Raw genomic sequence first — 7,208 nt, forward strand, 5'->3', positions numbered from 1 at the left:
CTTTGACAGTGTTATTTTATAAGCTTAAAATAATGGGTTATAAGATAGTATTTGCAAGCCTCATGGTAACCTCAAACCAAAAAAATACAATGGATACACAAAAAATAAGAAACATGAAACTAAATTATATCACCAGAGAAAATTACCTTCACTAATGGAAGACAGGGAGGCAAGAAGGAAGAGAAGACTACAAAACAACCGAAAAACAATTAACAAAATGGCAAGAGTAAGTCCTTGCTTGTCAATAATAACATTGAATGTCAGCAGATTAAACTTTTTAATCAAAAGACAGAATGGCTGAATGGATGAAAAAACAAGACTTGGCCAGGTACGGTGGCTCACGCCTGTAATCCCAGCACTTTGGGGGGCTGAGGCAGGTGGATCACAGGGTCAGGGTGACAAATACAAGCAGCATGGTGGTAGTCTACTAAAAGCCTACAAAAATTAGGTGGGCCTAGTGGTGCACACCTGTAGTCCCAGCTACTCAGGAGGCTGAGGCAGGAAAATCACTTGAACCCGGAAGACGGAGGTTGCAATGAGCTGAGATCATGCCACTGCACTCCAGCCTGGTAATGGAGCAAGACTCCACCTCAAAAATAAATAAATAAATAAATAAAAGTAAAAACAAAAACAAAATGAAACAAAAAACACAAGACCATAGATATTCCTAGAAGAAACAGTCAGTTCTATTAGTCTGAGCCAAACGAATGGAAAGCGTATTCCATTCCAGTAGAAACCAAAAAAGAGCAGGATTAGTCTTTGTATCAGATAAAAATAGAGACTGCAAGCATAAAACATAAGAAGACAAACGATAGACAAAGAATGTCACTATATAATGACAAAGGGATCAATTCAGCAAGAGGCTATAACAATTTCGGAAAGCAGACTAACGCAGCATATATAGCCAAGAATATACTAGCACCTAGCTTCTGCTGAATCTCTAATACTAAACATTTAAAGAAGAACAAATACCACTCCTGCTTAAAACTATTCCAAAAAGCAGAAGAAGATGAGGGAATACTTCCAAACTCATTCCACAAGGCCAGTATTACCCTGATACCAAAAGCAGACAAAGATGCATCAAAATAAGAAAGACAGGGAGCGGTGGCTCACACCTGCAATCCCAGCACTTTGGGAGGCTGGAGCAGGTGGATTACATGAAGTCAGGAGTTCAAGAGCAGCCTGGCCAATATGGTGAAACCCCGTCTCTACTGAAAATACAAAACCAGCTGGCAGCGTGGTAGGTGCCTGTAATCCCATCTCTACTCAGGAGGCTGGAAGCATGACAATCACTTCGGGAGGTAGCGCTACTGCAGGAGCCCAGATCACGACAGATGCACTCCAGCCTGTGTGACAGAGTGAGACTCTGCCTCCAAAAAAAAAGAAGACAACAGGCCAATATATCTGATGAATATTGATGCAAAAATCCTCAACAAGATATTAGAAAGCTGAATTCAACAATATACTGGAGAGATCATTCATCATGACAAATGGGATTTATCCCTGGGATGCAAGCATGGTTCAAAATATACAAATCAACCAAAGTGATACATCATATCAACATAATAAAGGATAAGCTCAAGGGGCGATCATTTCTAGCTACTCGAAAAAGTGCTTGATAAAATTCAACATTTCTTCATGATAAACACTCTAAAAAACTACAAAAGGTGGCTCAAGCCCTGTAATCCCAGCACTTGAGGCTGGGTGACGGCAGATCACGCAGGTCAAGAGATCGAGACCATCCTGGCTAACACGTGTCCCCTGCCTCTCTAGTCGGGGAAAAAATACAAAAATCCAGCCGGGCAAGGTGGCGGGTGACTGTAGTCCCAGCCACGGGGAGGCTGAGGCAGGTGAATGGCGCAGAAATCTCGAGAGACTGAGCTTGCAGTGAGCTGAGATCCGCCACTGCACTCCAGGCCTGGGTGACAGGAGTGAGACTCTGCCCTGGGTATAAGTGCAATGACAGCTCAATATAATAAAAATCATATATGACAGACCCCCAGTCAGTATCACACTGAATGGGGAAAAATGGAAGAGCTTTCCTCTGAGATCTAGAACACAACTAGGATGCCCACTTTCACCAGTGTTATTCAACAGAGTACCAGAAGTCCTAGCTTGGAGTAATCCGCAGAAGCGAGCAAAGAACAGCGGAATAAAACAGAAATCTGAATTGGGAAGGAAAGCAAAGTAAAATTTTATCCCTTGTGTTTTTATGGATGATGATGCGATTTGGAAAAAAAGCTAACTATCTAAAATAAAAATATCTTCCTTTCTACAACAAAAAATACTAGAATTGATAACTTCAGTAAATTTGCAGGATACAAAATCAACATACAAAAATCAGCAGCATATTATATGGCAACAGTAAACCATCTGAAAAAGACTTTAAAAAGGTGATCCTATTTACAATAGCCACAAATAAAATTAAAAACCTAGGAGTTAACTTAACCAAAGAAGTGAAAGATCTTTATAATGACAACGATAAAACACTGATGAAAGAAATTGAAAGGACACCACAAAATGGAAAGCAGATTCCATGTTCACAATCTGAAGAACTAATATTGTTAAAAAAAGACCCATGTCCAAAGCTAATTTACGATTAATGCACTCCCTATCAAAATACCAATGACATTCTTCACAGAAACAGAAAAAACAATCCTAAAATTTATATGGAGCCACAAAAGACCCAGAATAACAGCTTTTCTAAGCAAAAAGAACAAAGCTGGAGGAATCATATTGCTTGACTTTAAATTATACTATAGAACTATAGTAACCAAAACAGCATGGCACTGGCATAGACACATAGACCATTGGAAAAGTATAGAGAACCCAGAAACAAATCCACACACCTATGGTGAACTCATTTTCAATCAATGTGCCAACAACATACATTGAGGAAAAGGAAGTCTCCAACAAATGGTTTTGGGAAAACTGGATATCCACATGCAGAAAAATGTAACTAGACCCCTACCTCTCACCATATACAAAAATCAAATCAAAATGGATTAAAGACTTAAAGATAAGACCTCAAACTATGAAACTATAATAAGAGAACATCAGGAAGAATCTTCAGGACTTTGGTCTGAACAAAATTTCTTGAGCAATATCCCACAAGCACAGGTAACCAAAACAAAAATGGACAAATGGCATCACATCAAGTTACAAAGCTTCTTCATAGCAAAGGAAACAATTAACAAAGTGAAGAGACCCACAGAATGGGAGAAAATATTTGCAAAATACCCATCTAAGAAGGGATAAATAACCAGAATATATAAGGAGTTCCAACAACTCTATAGGAAAAAAAAAAATCTAATAATATGATTTTTTTAAATGAGCATAAGATTTGAATAGACATTTCACAAAAGGAAACATACAGATGGTAAACAGGCATGTGAAGAGGTGCTTAACATTGATCATTAGAGAAATTCACAGTGTAGAAAACTACAATTAGATATCATCTCACCTGGCTAAAACGGCTTATATCCAAAAGTCAGGCAATAACAAATGCTGGCAAACGTGGAGATAAGAGAACCCTCATACACTGTTCATGGGACTGTAAATTAGTAGAACCACTATGGGGAACAGTTTGGAGGTTCCTTAAAAAAACTAAAAATAGAGCCACCATATGATCCAGACATCCCACTGCTGGGTATATACCCACAAGAAAGGATATCAATACATAGAGGAGATAATCTGCATTCCCATGTTGGTTGTAGCACTGTTCACGAGAGCTAAGGTTTGGAAGCAACCTGTGTTCATCAACAGATGAATGGATAAAGAGAATAGTACATATACACAAGAGAGTATTATTTAGCTATACTTAGCTAATATTATTATTTAGCTATACTTAGCTATATTTAGCTAATGAGATCCTGCCTTTTGCAACAACATGGATGGAACTGGAGATCACTATGTTAACTGAAATATATATATGCTAACAGAAAGACACATCAAAGGTTCTCTGTCTGTGGGTCAAAAAGGAGGGTCAGCTGGAACCCATAGACATGAGTAGAAAGCATTTGCTATCAGAGGCCGCTTAACGGTACTAGGAGTTTGGGGGTAGGGAGGTGGGGATGGTTGTGGGTATGGTACAGAAAAAATTTCACCAACACCTACTATTTGCTAGCACAACAGGGTGACTATAGTCAATAATAATTGTACATTTTTAAATGATCGGAAGAGTGTAATTGGATTGTTTGTAACACAATGATAAATGCTTGAGGGGACAGAGATACCCCATCATCCATGATAAGGGTGGTTAATGTGCATTTAGTTATATCTCTTACTATACTTAAATTGCCATATTGGTGCTTTAGTCATATATATATGTGTCAAATGATGACTATAAATTTATTGTTTGAAAAGTTCCCACGGATGTTATATTTTTCCCTTAGTCTACTCTAGAACGTGCATTTTAAATAATAATTTTATGAAATCCAAATTTTAATAGATCAGTTAATAGTTTGTGTTCTTTAAATATTCCTGTCTCTCCTTGCAGGGGAGATGAACTCATATTTTTCCATTTTATATTACAGGAGACAGCATTATTTTTCTGATTTACTGAACATTTTAGATACTGCCATTACTGTGATTATCCTGCTGGTTGATGTCATTTACATTTTTTTTGACGTTAAGTTTCTTAAGGATGTTCCCAGGTATGAAATATAAGACTTACCTCTCTTAAAGTTTTTCATTTATTTTTTGCATTTTCTGTGGCTTTTATTCGATCTAATCTTTTCAACTTCAAATGGCCTCATTTTATACCAAATATGTTGCTTTAAAATGAAATGTGTAGGTAAATTCCCACATAGGTTGAAACTGAAAGATTGTGGTATTTAGGACCAGCGAAGAGTATACACACTAAGTACCAGTAATTGAATAAAAAAGATGGAGTAGCCAAAGAAGGGCTTTACCTCTTGTATTAACTTTAACTTCGCTACATTTTGAAGTTCTACCAAATTCCTATTTAATTATTTACCTTTTGGCTAAGATCAAGTGTGATATTCTTATTAGTTAATATCTGATACATTAAAAAATTTGATATTAAAAACAATTCCCCTGTGCTTCAACTACAAATCCCTTACACATATGTTCTGTCTGGGTTTTTCCCACAGCCAAGAGGGAATTTATTTGAGCATATGCAAAATTTGAGTGACTTCAATCACGATTTTCTTTTCTTTTTTTTTTTCTTTTGAGATGCAGTCTCACTCTGTCGCTCAGGCTGGAGTTCAGTGGCATGATATCAGGCTCACTGCAACTTCTGCCTCCCCGGTTAAAGTGATTTTCCTGCCTCAGCCTCCCGAGTAGCTGGGATTACAGGCATGCACCACCATACCTGGCTAATTTTGTATTTTAGTAGAGACGCAGTTTCACCATGTTGGTCAGGGCTGGTCTGGCCCTGACCTCAAGTGATCTGCCCACCACCTCCTAAAGTACTGGGTCATGCTGAGCCACCACAGCCCTAGCCTCAATCATGATGTTCTAAAAAATAGAAAACAGAACAGACACAGAAAACTAGGAGATGATATGTATAGCAACACAAACAGTAGAGTTTTGCAGTATAGTTGTGGTAGAAACAAAGAAAGCTAAGGCAAAGTTAGAACTGCTGGGGATTAGGAAACTAAAGGGTGTATGAGGACCTGGTGACTCTCTCTTTTTTCTTTTTACTGTGACAGTGAGGAAAATGGAAGAGCAAATGTATACTGGGATGTAGATGTTGGTGGCTTCCTAAGCTTGTTCATGGGTCAAATACCTGGTTTCTTTCTGTACCCCTAGATTCCTTGGACTACAACTCAGGCACCAACTAAGCATGTTAAGTGATAGGCTTTTGGAGGTGTTTGAAAATCACCTCACCCAGTGTGGTCCTCTGACTAGAAACCTCAGCATCACTTGAGAGCTTGCTAGAAATACAAGAAAAATACCTTAGGCCCCACCCCAGACCCACTGAATCACCATCTCTGGGACCCAGCAACCTGTAGCTTAACAGGTTTTTCCAGATGACTCTGGATTGGAGTGATGCTCAAATCCAGAGAAGCACTATCCACCACTGCTCCCTCTGCTTATTATTTCTCATGGTAGGAGAGACACCAAGCCAGCACACTGGGAAGCATTCCCAATCTGTTGCCTGCCTGATGTGCATTAGTAGCTGTAGTGAACCTCTGTTACAGATGGGAGTAACAAAGGTGAACAAGAATCCTCAATTTGTTTTGATGTGGAAAAATTGAAAATGCTAGTTTCAAATCCCAAAATTAAATTTACAAATTCTAAGACTCTATTGTTTCACTATCTCTCTAGACCAGAATTTTTCAATCTCAGCATTACTAACATTTTGGGCCAGATCATTATTGTCACAGGAGGGTGGTGAACAGTTATATTCATTGCAGGATGTTTAGCAGAATTCCTGGCTTCTATTTGCTGATGGAAGTAGTAATGCACGCTGCGGAACAATAATAATAACACACACACACGCACCAGCTAGAAACCAAAGTGCCTCAAGACACTGTCAAATATCCCCCATGTAGGTGATTGAGAAGAGGAGGGAAAATTGTCCCTGGTTAACAACTGCTGCTCTAAACTTAATTTATATTCATAAAATTCTCTGTTTCTGATGCAAAAATTGATCTTTTAAATTTATTTTAGATGGACACGTTTATTTCGACTTCTACGACTTATCATTCTGATAAGAGTTTTTCATCTGGCTCATCTACAAAGACAACTTGGAAAGCTGATAAGAAGGCTGGTAAGGGTGTTACGCCATGATTCAGAAAATATTTTGTGTTTTAGACCCATTGCTGATTTCTATGCTGTATAATGTCCTTTATTTTTATGTTGATTGATGTTTCACAAACTAATAATGGTTTTAAACTCTCAGGTTTCAGGAAACAAAAGGCGATACAAAAGGGATGGATTTGAATTTAGATCTCGCCTCTTATATTACTGGTTTGTGACACTTAACTGTTGATTTACTTAGATTAACTTCACTTTTTCTTGTAATTATATTTTTATTTTGTTTTTGCCTTGTCTAAGCCACATTCATTCAAAGTATTCTTTATTCATGAGGCTGTATGCTATGCCACTGTGATAGTGTGACGTATTTGTGGTTTAACTCTGGCAAGGAAGATTTCCATGTCATCTCAATCCAGGACTACTCGATTGCAGCACAGGAACTTGAATGGATTTTCAGCTGACTCCATTTGAGTTTCAGTTTA

General features: G+C 38.1%; 1 long non-coding RNA gene across 1 annotated transcript; it reads left to right on the top strand.

Moving 5' to 3' along the window:
• Nucleotides 1-4,481: 4,481 nt before the first annotated feature.
• On the top strand, nt 4,482-6,915 carry LOC116270583. Its single transcript, XR_004178717.1, has 3 exons — nt 4,482-4,655; nt 6,640-6,739; nt 6,872-6,915. It is a non-coding gene; the product is annotated as an uncharacterized LOC116270583 (long non-coding RNA).
• Nucleotides 6,916-7,208: the final 293 nt, after the last annotated feature.

This window comes from Papio anubis, chromosome 15 (genome assembly GCF_008728515.1).
Source record: "Papio anubis isolate 15944 chromosome 15, Panubis1.0, whole genome shotgun sequence".
Classification (NCBI taxonomy): Eukaryota; Metazoa; Chordata; class Mammalia; order Primates; family Cercopithecidae; genus Papio; species Papio anubis.